Genomic DNA, 19934 nt, shown 5'->3' on the forward strand with positions numbered 1-19934 from the left:
CCTAGGTGCCCTGCCCCGGTCATTTATGGGTATGAGGAGTGGAGGCCAGAGGTCAGAGGTCAGCGCTTCAGGGCTCAGCCGGGATTGGGAAGAAGGCTTTCAGGCTGGTTCAACAGCGGGCGCCACCCGTGACATCATCAGACAGCAAACCGCGCCTGCGCAGCTCAGAGGCCAAACTACAAGTCCCAGAATCCCGCGGGGCCGGGCTCTTTCTGCTTCCGCACACCACTTCCCAGCAGCCTTTGGGGTGCCGGCCTCTTTAAGGGCTGGAAAGCTTAGCTCCCGAGGTTTGCGAAGTGAGAAAGCAGCCACCCCTCCGGACCGGGGCCATGTCGGGACCGGCCCGCTCGGCCCCACGAAGAACCGAACCGAGCCGCCGCCCCGCTTCTCCGTCTGCGCGTGTGCGGGAGGGAGCCTTCCACCTGTGCGTGGGGCCTGGGGTCACCTCCCAACTGCGGCCTTGGGAGCGTCCGCGGGGGTCCGGCCTGGGGTCCAGCGCCGTCGCCTCGCCGTCCCCACGAGGATCCATGCTCGGGAAGCTCCCCTCCTCATTTCCCCAGCGCCCCCAGGCCAGACCTCTGAGCCTAGAACTTCTAGAACTTGGCAGGCCCCGGGTGGGGAGGGGTCTGCAGCGCGCGGGCGGGGCTGGGGGCGTGGATGGGAGGGGTTGCCCCTGAGCTTGCTGAGTAGGGGATGAGCAGGGGTGCATTGGCAGGTCTGGGGGGAGGGGAGGGGGCACAGAGCACGTGGTCATCGTGGCAGCTGTGGCCTCGGCGGCGCCCGCTGTTTTCCCGTCCGAGTTCGGGTGAGCTGTGCTTTCCAAAAAGAAATGCAGCGGAGAGAGAGGTCCGTTTTCCTGGTTAACCCCGGAGAGAACTGGCGGGTCTGAGCAGCCGCTTCCCGGATTTTTCTGCAGCTTATTCCTCCTACGTCTTGTGAGTCAATTCAGGGAATTGGAAGCAAAGCGCGGGCTGAGTCCCCCGCTGTCCTCCCGCGTGCGGTTGTAGCTGCGGGCACCGGCTCCAAGCACAGGGGCAAAATCTTCTCGCATCTGGAGTAGAGAGTAGTCATCGTCTTCAGATGTAGAAAGAAGAAGCAATCTTCCTGGCATCTCTCACTCTGGCAAGTGCAAGAGGACTTACCTACCAGGTCCGTGGAGATTTCCAGCTTGATGAACCCGGGTCAGATTGCCCAGTCCAGACAGAAAGGTCTTGTCTCCCTCAGCTCTGGCTTCTCGGAATTCTGTCCTTCCTCTGGAGGAGAGCACAGAGGAAGAAGAGAAGTCTCCTGGGCTTCCGACAGACAGCTCCCAGGGGAGTGGAGGTTTTTCCCACTCTCTTTTGGAACATCATCAGAGTTCTCAGAGTGGGCAGCACACCTGTTCCTTCATTCTGGAATTTCTTTGTCCAACAGAGTACCTTCTAGGGACACAAGTTATAGCCTGGTCTCCCCTAAGAGACTTTTCACCTAATCATTTAGTTCATATCAATGATCACCATTTGTGTAACATTCTCCCTCAGTAAGACCCTCGCCCCATGCAATGCTTTTTTCCTCCCTTTAAATGTATTTGTTGAGTACCTACTATCTGCTCTGTGCTAAGCTAGGTATTATCATGGATATCCAGTTAGAGCTGTGGGGACCTCAGGGAGCTTACAGACTAAACAGGGAGACCAGGAACATAGGCAGTTAAATAACTAAGAGGCAGGGACAAAGAAGGTGAATTTGCTGATGCTCCAGACAAGGCTTCCTGGAGAGGATCTTGAGAACTGAGGCCTCAGGAGAGTGGCTAGGATCTTGATAATTGGAGAGGAGAAGCTGGAGGGGGTTCTACAGAAAGGAGAATAACCGAGAGAAAGCTGCAGAAGTAGGAACGAAGGGGACAGTGAGTGTGTGTTGGGGAGTCCTTGTGCTACGGAGTGCTCATGTAGCCTTGTTTCTTCACCTCCATTCCATTTCATACGCTTTGACGTAAGGTTGCAGCTTAGTAAAGGTTCTGCCTTCCTCCTCAGGCAGGTGGGGCTAGAATGAAGGCATAAAGCATTCCTAGTGCTTTGCTTATAGGCTGAGTTTACACCCTTGTGAGCCACCTTGGGAAGGGAGCTGCATATCAGAGAGTCTTTCATGTCCTGACAAAATAAGCTTCCTAAGTGAATAAAGCTGTTACACATCCATTGGAGTTTTTCCTCTTAGCCAGTTACCTTAAAAACTACGTGTGTAATCACATACACGGCACTGTTCAAGTTCAGAGAAGCGTCAACCTTATATACCAGTATAACGTACATTTGCCTTTTCAAGTACAACTGGATTGTATATTCAAAACTACTGTAAATTTCTGCTTCGTACTCTTAATTGGGGTCTCAGGCTGCTTGTGTTCTGCCTCACTAGCCCTGAATTGCTGATTCCTTGTTTCATTTCACCATTCCCCCTGAATTCTTCCTTGCTCCTCAAGCTCCCAAGTCTTGCAGCAGATGACTTGACCTCTTATTTCGCAGAGAAAGTGAAGCCATTTGGTAAGAGCTCCTTCGATGGCCGTCCACAGTCTTCACATTTTCTCAGCCTCTCCTGTCTCTAATCTGTGTCACTTTCATCCTTAATTCTGTTCTTCTGGGTCCTTCAGGGCCTTGCTCCAGCGATTTTCCCCTCTTCCTCATGCACTTTATAAGAGCTGGTTAGAGCCGTTTGTGGTCTCTTGGGCGCTTTGGTACTTATTCCCCCTGCTGATTTTAGCGTTCTCTTCATCTGCTTGTATTTTAGGGTTTTACTTTATTTTCTTCCTCTTTGAATCGCAGGTGGCTTTAGCCCTTTTTACTTGTATTCCCCTGTCACTCGTTTTCTGACCCATTCCCCTTTGGTGGGACCCTAGGGCTAGACTGAAAAGCTGTTTCCGCTTTCTCCCATGTTAGGGAATTTATTTTCACCAGCCTTGATCATCGCTCTGAGTAGTTTCTGGAGGGACAAGACTGGGTTTCCATTTTTTATGCCCCAGCAACCAGCTGTGCTCTTCCTCCGCTCCTGTTCCATCTCAGACTGTCATTAGTTCCTCCTCCGTCTGGGCTAAATCAGCTTCTCCCACTTTTTGCAGGGTCAGAGAGCAGAGCGGGCGCAGAATCTTCGCATTGTTAAGGCTCCACCACTTCGAGTGGAAGAAAGCTGAATTCTCTCCCTTTCCCTGTTTCCCTGCCCTCTCCTTGGGTGGCTGGGCAGAGTCATTGTCTGCGGCTTATTGCAGTGGGTTGAGTAGGGGATGGCGTACAGCTGCAGTCGCTATAGCAGGGGTGAAACCCCAGAGGGTCCCAGGCAAAAGGTGGGGGGCAGTTCGGACACCATGCTGAAGGGTGACGGCTTCTGGCTGAGGGGTGCTACAGGCCGTGTGGAGCCACTGGAGCTCCATAATGCCTTCTTGTTGATTGATAAGGCTGACACCTTTTGGAGTTTCTTGCTTTCTTGTCTTGTGGATTCAGCTACAGTTGCTCTTCATTTGATGCATAATTTCTCCTTCAGGAGGTTTTTGAGAGCCAGTGGGGAGCTAGAGGTGATGCCTCGTCTGCCATTTTGTTGGTCACGTGCCTCCCTCATGCATCTAAAGCAGTGCCGTGCCTTCTGCCTCCTTACAGACGTGCTTGAGTCTCCTCAGTTCTTTTAAAAAAAAAAAGCCCTCAGCCCCTTTACTCCATCGAGTTTCTGTGCCATCTTTCTCTGCCTCCTCAGAGATAAAAGCCTTGAAAAAAATCTTCCCTACTATCCATTCTCCAACTCCTTGCAGATTGGCTGTTTTGTCCTTAACGTAATCCTGAAAATGTTCTCACAAAGTTCATCAGTGATCTGATTGCCAAATCCATTGACCTTTTTCAGTCAGTCTTTTTTGAGCGCTCTAAAGTATTTGATATTATGGATTATTACTTCTTTCCTTGGAGGCAGCTAAGTGGCTCAGTGGATAGAGTGCTAGGCCTGGAGTCAGGAAGACCTGAGTTCAAATTTGACCTCAGACATTCTCTAGCTGTGTGGCCCTGGGCAAGTCTCTTAACCTCTGTCTGCCTAATCCACTGGAGAAGGAAATGGTAAACCACTGCAGTATCTTTGTCAAGAAAACCCCATACAGGGTCAGACATCCCTGAACAACGACACTTCTTTCTTTTGCTCTGTTCTTCCTTTGGCTTCCTGACGTAACGCTTTGCTACTTCTCTTCCTGCCTTTCTAGTAGTGATTTCTCTGTCCCCTTCATTGGCTTCTCATCCCTTCCTTAATTCCTTGAGAAGAGCATTCCTTTAGGTCCAGTCTCTTCTTGACAAGCTCATTCATTCCCATGCTTTCATCTAACAGTATTACAGAGATGACATTATCCTCCACCCACAGTGCCATGTTGACAGCTTTACATCCCTGTTGGACAGCATTTTCTGGATATCCTGCTGGCACCTCAAGTTCACACAAACTGAGTTTATACTTTTTCTTTCCAAATCTGCTTCTTTTGATTTCACTCTGTCTTCTTTGCCACTTCTCTCCTCTGGCATTTATCACTCCGTCAGTCACTCAGTATCTCAGCCTTTCCTTCTCTCTCGTTTCTCATATTCAGTCACCTGTCTGCTCTTTTCAATTAATAGTGGTGTTGTAGAAGATGGTCACCCTCAGCCTCTTCCTTTTACAAATAAGACTCAGAGATACACAGCTAGCCCTGGTTTTTACTAATAGTAAGTTAGAAGGCCTGAATTTTAATCCTAAGTCTGCCATATACTAGCCCTGTGACCCTGGGCCAGTCTCTTGAACTCTGTTTCTGGTTCATTTGTCAGATTAGGATGATAATACCTGCACAGATCCCCTGACAAAGGCATTTTAGTGATAAATGTCTCCCCTTTCCCTGTTTCTGCCAGCAGCAGCGTGTCTAAGCTCTGTTTCCCTCCACTCTCCACCAGGCATCTTCAGGTCAATTTTGTTACTGTTCCCTTGATATGATGGGCTCTTCCAGGATGTGTAGTGGCTTTCAGCGGGGTCTGCCCCTTCCAGGACCAAATCCCTTCCCCTCCCCAAGTTATGCTTAAAGTACAGGGCAGGCTTTCTCCTAGATGGGAATGTTAAAAGGTTTGAGCAATGTCTTCTTCCCTCCAAGTTATCAGGAAGAAAGTGAACTGTTAAATTGAAAGAAAGTTTCAAGGTAAATGGCCAGAGGGGAGCCCTGACCTGTACTGGAGGGTAGAAGAATATGACCCAAGAAAAATAGGGGAAGAAGAGCCATGTGAACATTTGGGACCAAGTTATAGGTATGAGGATGGCTCCCCTGTGGGGGAGCAGGGAAGGAAGCAGCTGTTTGCAGTCTGAGGAATGCTGTGGATATATAGACTGTCAGGAGAGTCAGAGGAAGAAGAGATGAATAGGGTGGTTGTTGGTGGACCACTCTGCAGGAGTGCAGAAGCAGCGATTTGTCAGACCTGATGTGAATGGTGGGTTTCACTGAGTATGTATCTCGGACATGATAGAGAAACTTCTAAGATTGGTCACACCTGCTGGCCATTTCTAGCTTCCGGGGCTTCATTTTGGAGCAAGTGATACTGCCAGAAAAGAAACAGAAAATACTGGTGGATTCTGAAGTCTGAGGCAAGAAATTGAAGATTACATAAGGGAGATAAATGGTTGGTTAAAAAGATGGTATCTGAGAGTAGAAGTTGGATTTCTGAGCCACTGGTCAAAGGAAATGCAGGAATATCCCCAGCTCTTTGGTAGGGATGCCTTGAAACTAAGGAGGGCGTGTAAAACAAATATTTGTTGTAAGTCTTGCACATATTATTAACGGGGCTTTAGGATAAAAGTGGAGGTGGGAGGAAAAATCTTCCTATGTAAATATAACAATATTGATGTGAGTAATCATAACATAGGAAAAAGAGTGATAGTAACAGATGATGAAGTAAAGGCAGAACTATACAGCTGTTTTTGCTTCTGTTTTCTTTACAAAGACCAATGATCTGTGGACTGAGATGTATAGAACAAAAATTGCTACCAGGGAATTAAAACCCAAGATAGCAGAGATAGGGGTAGAATATCCAGCAACCAGTTCACCTCAGCAGGTGCAGGCTAAGTACATTCTAAGTAGATGCAATTGCAGAAATACTGACAGTGATCAATGAAAAAAAACATGGAAAATGGTAGAGCAGTTGTAGGCCTGGAAATGGGAAAGTGTTGTCTTGATTTTCAGAATGAGAGATGGTTGAGTCATCAAACATATAGGTAGTTAAGTTTGATTTCTTTCTTTCTTTTTTTCCCCTAGGTAATGGGGTTAAAAGTCACACAGCTGGTAAGTGTCAGGTGTCTGAGGCCTGATTTGAACTCAGGTCCTCCTGACTCCAGAGCCAGTGCTCTATCCACTGTGCCACCTAGCTGCCCCTAAGTTTGATTTCTTGCAAAATTCTGAAATTGTTATTGAAGGAATGGTTTCTGAACAATTAGAAAGGGAAGCAGTGACCACTAAGAGCCAGCACGGATTAATCAAAAGCAGGTGTCGTGTTTGTTGATTTGGGTAGCCTCATTGATTTTTTTTTTTGGACTGAATTATCAATTGGTATTAATTGGAAAATGCTGTAGACAGAGTATACCTAGGTTTCAGCAAATCATTTTTATTTCTCATGCTAGTTTTGAAGACGAGATAGAGTGATTTTGGTTAGATAAAAATGCAGTTGGACAGATTTGGTGCTGATTGAGTAACTGGACACAAAGCACGATCAGTGTGGAGGCAGATCTCTTAGGACCTCAGGAATCTGTCCTTGGCTCTCTGTTGTTCAGTATCTGTGTGAATTACTTGGGATAGAGCACAGACATCAAGCTTGCAAATGACACAACGGTAGGAGGGACAGATAAGACTCGCATGGGAGAATCGGGATCTCAAAAGACCTTGATGGGCTAGGGGGGTGATGGGTCAAAAGGAGTAAGACCCATATAAATAAATGTGAAGTTTGGCGTGAGTCACAAGTGTGAGGTAGAGGAAGCTCACCATCTCTTCCTCTATGGATCCAGGGACTTTAGTGGAATAAGCTTGAAGTGAGTTGACTGTTACAGGGCAGACAAAAACGTGAACTCAGTCTTAGCATCTAAAGAGGCAAAGTATGTGTAAGCAGGGAAGCAGCAGTCCTGGTACATTCTACCCTGGGTCCTGGTTTAGTTATTCTGTTTAGTACTGAGTGTCACAGTGTAGGAAGGATATCAGTAGACGGGTTTGGGGACAGGGAGTGGGCAGAGTGAAAATTATGCCGTGCCAAGAACCTGTTGATAGAACATGGAGCATTCAGCCTGGGAGAGACTTAGCACGAGGGCACGACAGTCGTCTTCAGATATGTGCTTGTCCTGGGAAATGGGTTCGATTTGTGCTTGTCCTTGGGGCGTAGAGCCAAGAGCAGCAAGTGGAATTGCCTGGGACACAATTTCAGTTCCACGTCAGTCAGATCTTCCTGCACAGAGGTGTCCAGAAATAGATTGCATGCTCTCAGCAGTCCTGGACTAGCCGTCAGTAGAGTCCTTCAGGCTCAGGCCGGACAACTCTGTTATCTGAGGTGCCGGGAGCACAGTACAGAGAAGCAGTGGGCACATGGCACTGACAGCAGCTCAGAGAGGGCTGAAAGACATCGCCAGAATTGGTGATGAGGCCACTGAAGACCACTGAGAGCGTGGACAGGTATCGCGATGGGGTAAAAACCAGATTGAAGTGATTGGGGAGTGGCCGGTGAAATAAGAGACATAGAAAGGTTGAGAGAAGACTGAGATTAGGAAGAACACACACGTATACGGTTTGGAAGGACCCACTGGGGAGAGATTGCAGATACACGAATGAGCACCGCTCCTAGAGGAGGCAAGAGGGAAATGTCTGGAAGTGGGGTCAGCGCTTCCTCTAAAGCAGGAGGGAAGTTGAATGGATGCTGGTAACGTGGCCTGAGGTGCAAATAAGATAAGGTGTGGGCAGTGTTTGCAAACTCTAAAGTGCTTCAGAAATGTCATCGTTTTTGTTTTAATGCAGAGATATTTTAAGGAAAGGAGTCCGTTTTTCTCAGCTGGCCTTGTGCTCCTCAGTGACGGAAGAGGCTGAGTCAGGGTCTGGACCGCGTTGTGTTTGATGAGTAGGCATTCAGTAAGAGAGGAGAGAATGGTTAGAGGCAGTCAAGTCAAGTCTCAGCTGAGGTTTTAGCTCATAAATGTGTAGTTTTAATTTACTTTAATTCTTCCTAAAATGTGGATGAATCTAGGGAGAAGGAACAGAGGATTGGTCCTAGAAGGGGCCGATCTGAATGCTTCCCAGGCCTTTCCTGTCTCCTCCCTAAAGGGTGGCTTAGGTTGTGACCCTTTCTCCTGACCACCCTCTCCTTCCTGCTCTTTTCTCTCTGGAGATTTAACGAGCCACACCTTATTGTAACAATTAGTGGGGGACAGTGTAATGGCCTGCAGGTTGGTGTGGTCCCTTTATTCTATTTTATGGAGTTTATATCAGTCCTCAAAGGGATGGGAGTGCCAGCTCATCTTACTTGTCTCCTGTGGAACCCGTATGTAGGTCAAGAAGCAACCGATTAGAACTGAACATGGTTTAAGATTGGGAAAGTTCAGCAAGGCTGTAGACTGTCACCTTATTTGTTTAACTTATATGCAGAGGACATCATGTGAAATGCCAGGCTAGATGAGTCAAAAGCTGGAATTACACTGCCCTTTCTGGCAAATGGACCCCTCCGCCGGGGGCGCTTTGTCCTGAGAGGCCTGGAGGAGAGGTAGACACACCATAACCATAGCCAAATGCATACAGCCTTCAATTAGTGGGTCAGTTCTCTTGACTGAAGTGAGTGGATGCTCCCTGGGATGTATGCAGGCAGCTACACCCTCTCGAACCCAGGTTTGGATGGGAGCCTCATTTTCTGGAGGTGGGGATGGCCTCTGCGGTCTCTCCCAGATTGGATGTTCAGTGATATGACTTGCGGCCAACCTTAGAATCTAAAGGCAGCATTGACTTCTTAAATTTTTTCGGTGAATTAGCGGGGAAGTTTGTGGGAGGGAGTTTTGGGATAAAGAGGTGGCTGAGCTCTTGTTCACTCCCTCTCTCTACATGGGTCACTTTCTGATACTTTTGTAATCCATGTCAGAAAGATAGTCCCTTCAGAAAAGTTAAGTATCCTAACAGGATTTAATCAGATGTATTTCTTTGTAGTTAGCCAATGTCCTGAGGGCCAGGGGCATGGGAGGCTGTGATTCTTCAGGTCTGGGTCTTGCTTAGCTGGGGTCATGTGATGCCTGTCGTCTCAGGTCAGATTGCTCCCAAATGTCCCCCCCTTTTTAAAAAATAAATAATGATTTATAAATAATATGTTAATGATGCTTCAGTTTCCAAATCTCCAGGGCTTGTCTAAGGGGCAGTGGCCATAAGAGTAGAACACTTCCTGTCTTATTTTTTTTTCTCCCCGTTTACACCCATGATCTCATCTTAGGAAGGGATGATAAAAATTCCTTCTTTTAGGCTGAGTTGAGCATGATCTATGAAGTTGTAATTTATAGCTATCAGGAAAGACTTCTGTTAACTTTATTCTCTTTTTCATTAGTAGTTGGTAGCTCAGGAATGGTGGCAGATGGTTGCAGTTAACCAGGTTTAACAGGTTGGGAGCATTGAAGGGTAAAGGGTCCCAGGGCAGAGGTAAAAGTACTATTGGTGCTGCTAACCATAGCAGTGAGATCAGGGAAAGAGCGAAGTGAGGCTTGGATCTAATTCATTGGCTGGGACATGGAGGAATCAGGGCCTGGAAGGTACAGTGAGGGCACAGAACAGGTGTGGGTGGAGTGAGGACTAGGGCTGTTCTGAAAGACAGCTGTGCATGGGGGAAGTCACATGGTTTCAGATTTTAGAACTAGCAGAATTTTGAATGATCTAGGTCTAGAGTGTGACCATAATCATGGTTACTGGATTAAAGGGGGAGTAAAAGTTGTGTGGGATTTGAGGGGCTTAAGAGACTGTGAGAACAGGTTGTTGGAAGGGGCATAAACATGAAGATTACATCTCTGAAATGATGGCCAGAGAAGGGTTCAAGAGGAAGATTAGAACCTAGATATCAACCATGGAAAAGGGGGAGAGTGATGTCCTCTTTACCCCTTCCCCCCTCACCTGTCAGCTCTCAGGGGTCAGTAGATAGAAGTAGTATAATTGAAAGAAGGTGGTGTAAGTAGATGGCACGGACATCAGAGTAGACTTCATTAGGTTTGACTGCAGAGGTCTGGAAGTGGCCCTGGAAATAAGGATTCTGCTGACTCCACCTCTAGTGAGCCAGAGGAGATGAGAGGAGGAAGCGCTGCCATCTCTCAGCAGAGACGGAGCCCGTGCCACTGAATTGCAGAGCACTTGGGGAGTAAGAAGACTGGGCTGGTGAGAGGGGGAGCAGCTTGGGAAAGGCCTTGAATGCCAAACACAGGATTTTGTCTTTGATCCTGGAAGTGATAGGGAGGCACTGGAGTTCATTGAATGAGAGCGTCAGATCTGTGCTTTAGGAAGATTAATTTGATGGGTGAGTGGAGGATGGACCAGAGCGGGGACAGATTCATCAGGCTGACCCACCAGCGGTTATTGCAATAGTCCGGGTATGAAGTGATGAGGGTCAGTGTCAGAGGAGAGAAGAGGGCGTAAATGAAAGGTAATATGATGGCAGAAGCTACAGGACTAGGAACAGACTGGATATGGGGGATTTTAACAATAGAACACGGTGTACAAAGGTTATTGCTAGGGGCCGGCTGTAGAAAATGGGGGCATAGGTGAATGGGCACAAGAGGCCAGTGAGAGGAAACAGCAAGACAGGGCCTGCATTTAGTTCTTCTTTATTGGATTAAAGAATCAGGATACTGGGGCATGAACCTAAGGGGCGTGTTAACTGTTGGGCAAGAGGGAATATATGTTGTTTTGAGCTTCCACAGCCTGGGCCCCTCTGGGTAAGACTGTCCCCATGATTTGCTAGGCAGTCTTCTTTCAGTGCACAGTTAAAGAGCAGTTTCCACACCTGGGATTCCAAAGATGAGACTGTCCCTCCCTTTGATCTTGGGGGGCAGTGCCAGGGTGAAGTAGAACTTTGCCAACCAGGGTTTCTGCTTCTCATTTGTGGAGAGAGCTTTTTCATTTTGCTGTTTTTATGACAGCAGTTTTCTTTCTCCTGGTACTGAGAAGAGGGGACATTTACATTTCTCATTACTTCCAGACTTCCAGACTCTGACTGAAGCCAAGGAGTCATCTCCAAAGCAGGGTTTTTGGGAACAAGAATCATCTCAGCAGGTCATGATGGAAAGACTTGTTAGAGCTGACTTCTGGTACTCCACCTTAGCAGGAGCCGGGGAATATAAGGACCAGTTAGGGAGGCAGCTGGGAATCCAGGAGAAATCTTTGAAACCTTCAGCCATCACACAACAGAACATTCCCACTGAGCTGAGGGGTCCTCAGTGTAATGAATTTGGAATAAACGTTAGTCTAAGCTCAATCCTTATCAGGCAGCAGAGATTGTTTATAGGAGAGGGAAGCGGTGAATGTGGAAAGAGGTTCAAACATAATTCTGACCTAATTAAACATCAAGAAATATGTTTAGGAAAGAAAATCTGTGAATGCAGTGAGTGTCAGAAAGCCTTCAGCCAGAATGCCCATCTTATTCAACATCAGAGAATTCATAGTGGAGAGAAACCCTTTACTTGTGGCGAATGTGGGAAAGCCTTTACCTGGAGGACACGTTTTGTTCGACATCAGAGAATTCATACTGGAGAGAAGCCTTATGAATGTAGTGCATGTGGCAAAGCCTTCAGCCAGAATGCCCATCTTATTGACCATCAGAAAATTCATACTGGAGAGAAACTCTACCAGTGTGATGAATGTGGAAAAGCCTTCAGGTGGGGAACACTCCTTACTCAGCATCAGAGAATTCATACTGGAAAAAAGCCCCATGAATGTAGTCAATGTAGGAAATCCTTCAGGTGGAGTACGGCACTTACTAAACAACAGAGAATCCATACTGGAGAGAATCCCTACGAACGTAGGGAGTGTGGAAAAGACTTCAGGTGGAGTACAGCCTTTGCTCAACACCAGAAATTTCATACCGGAGAAGAACCCTCTGGTGTCTTGAGTGTGGAAAAGCCTTCAGCTGAATTATTCATCTCATCCAGCATCAGAGAATCCACACTGGAGAGAAACCCTATAAATGCAGTGCGTGTGGGAAAGCCTTCAGGTGCAGCTCAGCACTGAGCAGACATCAGAGGTTTCATGGTGGAGAATAACCCTGGGAATGTAGTAAATAAGGATACGTTTTCCTTCAGTCATTCCTTCAAGATATGATAGTAGTTCTGCTTCAGAGAAGCAGGGTGACTTACTGGGGAAAGCATTGGACAGAGAGTCAGGCAATACCTGGGTTCCAATCCTGGCTTTGCCTGGTATTGACTTGTTTAACCAAGAGCAAGTCGCATAGTATCTCTGAACCTCATTTTCCTCTTTTGTAAAATGGGAATATCACTTGTCTTGCACTCTCTACCTCACAGTGTTATTGCGATGAAGGTGCCCCATACTTGTGAATTCTTTGTTACTAGATTTGGGGAGGCTGAGAGCAAATTGCTTTCCCCCCTTAATTTCCTTCTTACCTCCTCCACCAGGGAATTGCCAAGCATTGGTCTGAGTTCTGCAGTTAAAAGCCACTAAATGGCAAATTGCTGTCCCCAACCTAAATAATCACCAAGCTAAATAGCTAAATCTTCCGTTTTGATAAAGCAGGGTGAACTAGAAGACAACAGCTTTTAAAACAAAGCTGCCGACTAAGCACAGGCTGGCCTAACTTTTGTACCAGGTCACCTTACTAGAAAAGCTCATGTAAATAAATCGACGTGCATGAAATCAAATCTGATTTTGCTGTCGTCCAGTGATAGGAGTAGTTTCAATAAATCAGCATGGTTCCTGACAAATTGTCTTTATGACAATGAACCATTAAAGCCATACTTGTAGGATTTTAAACTTCCTAAAATGTAATCGAGTTGATTAAGTAGGCTGAAAAAGGAGCAAGCCACTATAAACTGTCTAATACGGTGTCCCAGTGTACTGTGCACGGATCTGTCGCTTCTTCATAATTACTGCCTGATTTTATACTGCAGCAAATCAAAGAAGATCACGGAAGCTGAGAGTTGAAAAGGGCCTCCGAGGTCAGTCATCGGGTCCCCTGTACAGCAGTTCTGCTCCCTTCAGTCTCCCTGAATGTGACGCCGTTAAAGTCTTCCAGTGACAGGGAATCTACTACTGACCCCAGTTTTAGACTACCCTAATTGTTAGGAAGTTTTTCCTTACGTTAAACCTAAGTTTTCCTTGGTACAGCTTCCACCTGTTATGCTTACTTTTGGACTTTGGATCCAAGCAGCTTCAAACTGCCTTAAGACTTTTGGGATGCCCTGTAGTTGAAGGCATCATAATAGCCTCAGTCTCTCTTTGTAAGGCTAAACATTCCTAATTCCTTTGTTTGATCCCTGGCTAGCATGGCCTGAAGCCCACTAATGTTACTGGTCTCCCTCTTCTGGACATGTTCCATTTTATTAATGCCCTTCCTAAAATCTAATACCTACCTCTTCAGAACCAGACACAGCCTTTCAAATGTGAACTGAAAAGGGCTTTAAGCAGTATTTTCTTCTGTATCCTAGACCCTGTGTGCTGATTAATGCAGCTTAGCATTGAGTTAGCTTTTTCCATGGCCATGTCACCTTTTTTTTTTTTATAAACACACCTTCCATTCATTTGATTTTGAGGGGAGATCCTAAGTATGGAACTTAGATATCTATCTCTGTTGAATTGCATAATGTTAAATTTGATCCATTATTCTGGCCTGTCAAGATCATTTTGGATTTGGATTTTGTAATGTAGTGTATTAGCTATTGTAATGCCACCTGTATTTTAATCCAAATCATTGATTTAAAATTTGGAATAGCACAGGGCTAAGGACAGATCCCTGGGGCACACCACTAGAAACCTTGCTGTTTTAATGACTACTCAGAGTCTGGTGCTTCAACACATTGCAGAGCTATGCAGTGTTTACCCCATGCTCTTCCATTTTGGATAGCAGTAGATAACATTTCTTTTATATTATTAACAAACATTTCCCTATACAAAGAATGCAAACAGGATTGTATGTGAAATCATGCATCTTTCATGAATAGCTTTTTAAAAAATATAAAATTTAATGTGATGCTTCCAATACTGCCCTGCTCCTCTGTGTCCTGAGCTTCTGTCTGCTCTCTCCTGTGTATCTTAAATGTTCTGTGATGTTTTTTTGCACCAGTATCAATAAATCCTCCTTCTTCCCTCATCCCCAGTAACAAATAAATCTGTTCCAGCAAAACAAGTCATTCACACGTTGGCCACGTCTGGAATGTGGGCAGGCTGACAAATGCTTTGCTTAGGATGAATGCTAACTTTGTCTAGTAGTGAGGTAACCCTGACAGAAGAGAAATGCGGTTTGTCTGGTATGAATTGTTCTTCATGAATCAGCGCTGGCCCTTGCTGATCCCTTCCCCTTCTAAGTGCTCACAAGCCATCCCTTTAGTATCAGACTCAAGCTCAAGGGTCTGTGGCTTGAAGACTTTGCCCTCCTTTCTTTTAGGGAATGAGATAATATTTGTTTCTCCAGCATTGCCTTTCTCCACAGCTTCCTGAAGATTGCTGACAGTGACCCAGGAATTCTGTGCACCAGCTCTTTTCAGTGTCTTGGGCTGGAACATTTCCCCCTCTGTGGAACTCTTCACTTATTTTCAGTTTTGAGCCCTGATTAGCTATTTTTGTTCTGGTCTCCCTGGCACACACGTCTTTTTCTTTGGAAGAGAAAACAGGCAGAGGGAGGGTTGAGTGCTTCTCCTTCCCACTTGTTCATTACCATCGGCAGCTGTCTATGAGCTCTGTCCTCATCCTTTCTTAGATCCCCTTGCCTGCAAAGTAGCTTTTAATTTTTTAAGCATTTACTGGAAGTGTCAGTTTATTCTAAGTTTTAGAACTCACTTCTGGCAGTTTTACTGACCATACTAATCTTCTCTTCACTTTCTTGTCCTTCTTCATGTATATTTTCAAATTCTAAATTGCATTTCTTGGGCATCCAGATTGATTCGCTGCCCACTTTCCTCCTGTACCTTTATTGTAATCATGTGCTTGCATTTCCGGCACTTAATTTTTGAAGCTTCCTATTCCTCGTGGGCCAAGTTCTCAAGAAGATAGTGAGGTTGTGAAATAGTAACCCTCCCTTCCAGAACTCTTTCAGATCTGCTGTCTCCGAATCTAGGGTGCAGATTTAGGCTCCATCCCCCTTTCTTCTGTTCTGGTCAGGGTTGCCATCACTTCTGCTTCAGCAGTTAGTTCTTCCTTATTGGTCAGAAGCCGGTGCATGAAGAGAGTCTCTTGGTCCCTTCTTCCATCTTTTGTAGAACAGAATGATCATCAAGCAAGTCAAGAACTTCTTAGTTGTTCTGGGTTTGCCAGAGGGAGAGCTCCAGGAGACATCTGGACAGTTTAACTCCCATATCACCACATCACGCGTCCATACCACACTTCTTGGTCTGTTTCCCAAATCCTTAATCCTTTCTATTGGTTTTGCCAGTTGACCTACAGTATACCCCATGACCTTTTCTTCTTTCTGTTCTCTCTTCACCCCTTCCTATGGTCGTGGCCCCAGGGATACCGATTAGAAATACAGGACAGTTAGGGGAGTCTCCATTGCCACTAGGTATGTAGGTTGAGGCCCATCTCAGCTTTGTCGATAAGTAGCACAAATACCAAATACTCATAGGTATGGCGGGCGAAGTCTGTTTCTGAGTGTATCGATTGACTAAGCAATGTATGCTAACTGCATAACAAATTGAGACCAGGCCTCCTGAGCTTGGCACTGGACCCCAAATACAGGGGGAGACAGATTTTTATGCATTAAAATAAAATAATTAATAGGATATAAACCAGGATGCAAGATCAGGTAATCTGGTTTCTAATTGGAAGAAAGATTAGGGGGTTTCTGAGCTGGGAGGGGGAAGGTAAACAGGTGCAATTCCCTGAAATGAGAAAAAGAAGTGTCCCACTTCCCCTCTGCCCCCCAGGTGTCTGTATTCCCTCAGAGGAACATACAAACTAACTGGCTGATCGGGATGGGGCAAGTATGGGCCGTTTGGGATGTATAATTGTGAGAAAACTCCTCATCAGTCTTTGGATCTGACTGGCTTTCTGGCCAGCGTAATCTAGGTGCTTAGTTCAGGGGCTCTAAGCGGCAGGTGGAGGTGGTCCAGCTTCCCAGCCACACAGGCCTAGCTTCAAGCAATGCAGTAGCTTTCTCACGATTCCCATAATTGAACAAAGTTTTCTTTCAAGACCAAAATTGGACTCGATCCCTCATTGAATAGAAAGAGAGCTGAGCTGGCTCCAGAACCGAGTCACAAGATGGGGGCAGTGTGGTTCATTCAGTTCCCACATAGGAGTCTCTTCTACCTCCTTTCCCCTTCACCCATGACCTCGCACCTTTAGTTTTTGCTGTCATATGTATATGTAGGTAACAGAGAGGCAGAGGCTTGGGATTAGGAAGACCCGGGTTCCAGGCGTGTTCGGGACGTGCCAGTCCCTGGCAGCTCTCTAAGACCCTGAGTTGTCCAGCTGCCGCTGCTAGGCTGTGCTGCAGGGAACCTGTGACCATGCAATCCTAGATCCAGGCCTCGCTCCCTACCGTGGAGGTAGAACTGTTACAACTGCTCAAAGTCCTTCTTGCACTTACTCGTCCATCCTCCCTTCTGTCCTGGCGGTTTGTCTCCTTTGTTGCATTTACCCAGTCAAATCTACTTCATTCATGCCAGAGAGGCAAGGCGGTGTGGGGTGGGGGAGAGGGGCCCTCCGTGGGCCAGGAAGGCTTGGTTTCAAGGCCTGGACTGGGCCACACCAGGGGAGTCAGTGACTGATTTGGTGACCCAGGTAGCTCTCCAAGCCTAATTGCTGAGGTGGAGTGGGCTTCCACAGGGCCCGGATCTCCTCCCTTTTGTAGCTTCTTTTTGTCTTTTTTTGCTTTTAGGCAATTGGGGTTAAGTGACTTGCCCGGGGTCACACAGCTAGTAAGTGTCAAGTGTTTGGTCTGAGGCCGGATCTGAACTCAGGTCCTCCTGACTTCAGGACCAGTGCTCTATCCATTGCGCCACCTAGGTGCCCCCCTTTGGTAGCTTCTTTACAAACATGCATTTAAAGGGTTTAGCTATTATTGCCTTTGGCCTGGCAGGACCCACAATCCTAATCTTATCCCAATACTCATCCACATTATATTTTCTCATTTTACCAAAATAAACTTGCAGCTTCCCCCCACCTCCTACTCTTAACCTTTGTTTCTGCTCCCAGTCCTAACTGCTGTCATCCCCCAGCATGGCCAGTTCTTCCTACCATCATCCCCTTCCCAACCTCTCCCTTTACTGTGCATTTTCCCTTTCTTTACTAGTCCAGTCTGCCTTAGCCCAGATAACTGCTGGGATTTTATCAGGTTGCCTGCCCTGCAGGATCTGGGAAGGGAACAGGAGAGGAAATGTCCTTACAGTTTTCCTTATGTCACCCGTTAATGGACTGCAGCTTGTTCCTGTCCAGGGCTTCTTCACTCACCCTAGCCTTCCATCAGGTTGTCCCACTGATTACCCTAACACTCTCACACCTTTAAAAAAATTAATCAATAAAATTAGATTTTACATTACCAAAACTTTTCCCATATACCAACCTTCTTCCAGGGAGCCATTCTGTATAACAAATTATATTCTTTTCTTTTCTTTTTTGTTGGTTAGGCAGTGGGGTTAAGTGACTTGCCCAGGCTCACACAGCTGGTAAGTGTTATGTGTCTGAGGCTGGATTTGAACTCGGGTCCTCCTGAATCCAGGCCTGGTGCTCTATCCACCGTGCCACCTAGCTGCCCCACTGTCACGCAGTGTAATGGGTTTGCTGTTGGGGGCCCTTTGCACGTAATGGTTGGTAGCCTGTGGGTGACCCTTAGCCTGTCCAGACTGTGTGTCTGGGGGCCGTAGTGTCTTATGCTTTATGATCTCTCCTCCAGCTCACAGGAACCAGAACAGTGGAAATTCTCAATTTTTCTCCTTTACCTTGTTGGCCCTAAAGTGGTGCCATGTTGCTGCCTCCCAGTCTCCAAGCCAGATGTAGATTGTACAAGTTACAGTCTCATGGGATCCACTTCTCCTGGCATGTCACAACTCATTCTTTCTCTGTGCTCTCCACCTGTGTCTTGGCACTTGAAATTCAGCAATCCAGGCTCGAAAAATAAGCTGTTAGTCTGACTTTCTCATAGGATGGACGGAGGGAGGGAGCCATCCCTTCTGGTTGTTACACACATAAACCACATTTCCTCCCCAAGGTTCTTCCTGCAAGCCCCGGGCCCTAGCTGACCCAGGAAAGCAAAAGGCTCTTGGGCCAAGGGTGGACACACCTAGCTCCGGGATGCACGCCCTCTTCTCCTTGTAAATATTTTTCTGGTATGTCCAAAGGATCCAGTAGCTTCGGGAGTTGTCTTGTTCACAGGCAGCCCTCCAGGCGCTAATGCCTCCAGGACAGAACAGGCTCTCCTCAAGCTCTTCCAGGTAACAGCAGGTGCAAGGCTCCTTGAAGTTGCCAGGGTATCCCGGGGTCCTCAGAAGTTCCATCGTGCTTACGGTTCACTCTGATATGACGGACTCGGCACTAAATGGGGATATTAGGGGATTCGGGCTGCTGTGGCCCAGGCTTCTTTTCCGTCAGAACTTTACCCAGGAGGTCTAAGACTTTACCCACTTGTCCCTGGACAGGAGCTGCCTCGGCTCATAGGCTGGAGAAGGGAGCCAGTTCCAAGGACTGGCTTCTTCCCCCATGCCCAGGAGCCAGGTTAATATTTAAGTTTGGGTTTATGTCAGCTGGGTGGCACAGTGGATAGAGTGCTGGGCTGGAGGCCAGGAAATCCTGAGTTCAAATGTGGCCTCAGATCTTTACTAGCTGTATGACCCTGGACAAGTCACTTAACTGCCATTTGCCTCAAGTTCCTCCTCTATAAAATGGGGATAATAATAGCATCTCCTTCCCAGAGCTGTTGTAAGGATCAAATGAGTCATAAGGTTGAAGCACTTAGCACAGTGCCTGGCACATAGCAGACACTATATAAACGGTAGCTGTTTGCTTTTACACACTCAGCATGAAACCTGTCAGTTCCCATGCTCCTGAAATCAGGCCACAAAAATAGTGAGATGTGGGGAGGGAGCAGAACGAAGGGGAACATTTTTAGAACAACTTTGAACGACGAAGTCATTTTGAGTATTATAAATACTCCAATCAACTACCAGGGATCTATGAAGGAAGATGCTGTTGGCCTCCAGAGAAAGAACTGCTAAACAGAAGTGTGGATAATATAGTTTTACACACACACACACACACACACACACACACACGTCTAATGCGTGTAATTGGGGAGGGAGGGGAAGAAAAGTGCACAGCAGAGAACAAGAAAAGCAGGGAGCACAGAAAATGATGGGCAGGACTTATGTTCATAGTTGTTTTTTTAAATAAACTGAAATGAAATTCATAGATTTATATTGAATCCTTTCATGTACATGGAAATGTTCTTTTTTTGGTCTTTATATATTTAAGTTCAAAATGAATAAGGAATGAAAAGAAAAAAAGACGCCGTGAAGTGTCGTGCTAAAACGGAAAGCTAGATCTGGAGTTGGCTGCCCTGGCCGGTGCTTTACTCCCTATGTGATCACAGACAATTCACAACCTCTCTATTCCTTGCCCCTGTCTTTAGTGACCTGCCACCTCAAATCCACGCAGCCTCCACGGGACCAGGTCCCACTCCAGGCGGAGTGGAAAGGTCACTGGGGGACCGGGGATCAAGTGCTGGCTTTGCCACTTACTGCCCTAATGACCTTGGGTCGGTCACTTAATCTGTTTGGACGACCTGCCC

General features: G+C 46.7%; 1 pseudogene; it reads left to right on the forward strand.

The window, feature by feature from the left end:
• Positions 1–226: 226 nt before the first annotated feature.
• LOC110221328 (uncharacterized) lies at positions 227–12858 on the forward strand (annotated as a pseudogene).
• Positions 12859–19934: the final 7076 nt, after the last annotated feature.

Source organism: Phascolarctos cinereus, unplaced genomic scaffold, assembly GCF_003287225.1.
Source record: "Phascolarctos cinereus isolate Bilbo 61053 unplaced genomic scaffold, phaCin_HiC Scaffold_5;HRSCAF=322, whole genome shotgun sequence".
Lineage (NCBI taxonomy): Eukaryota > Metazoa > Chordata > Mammalia > Diprotodontia > Phascolarctidae > Phascolarctos > Phascolarctos cinereus.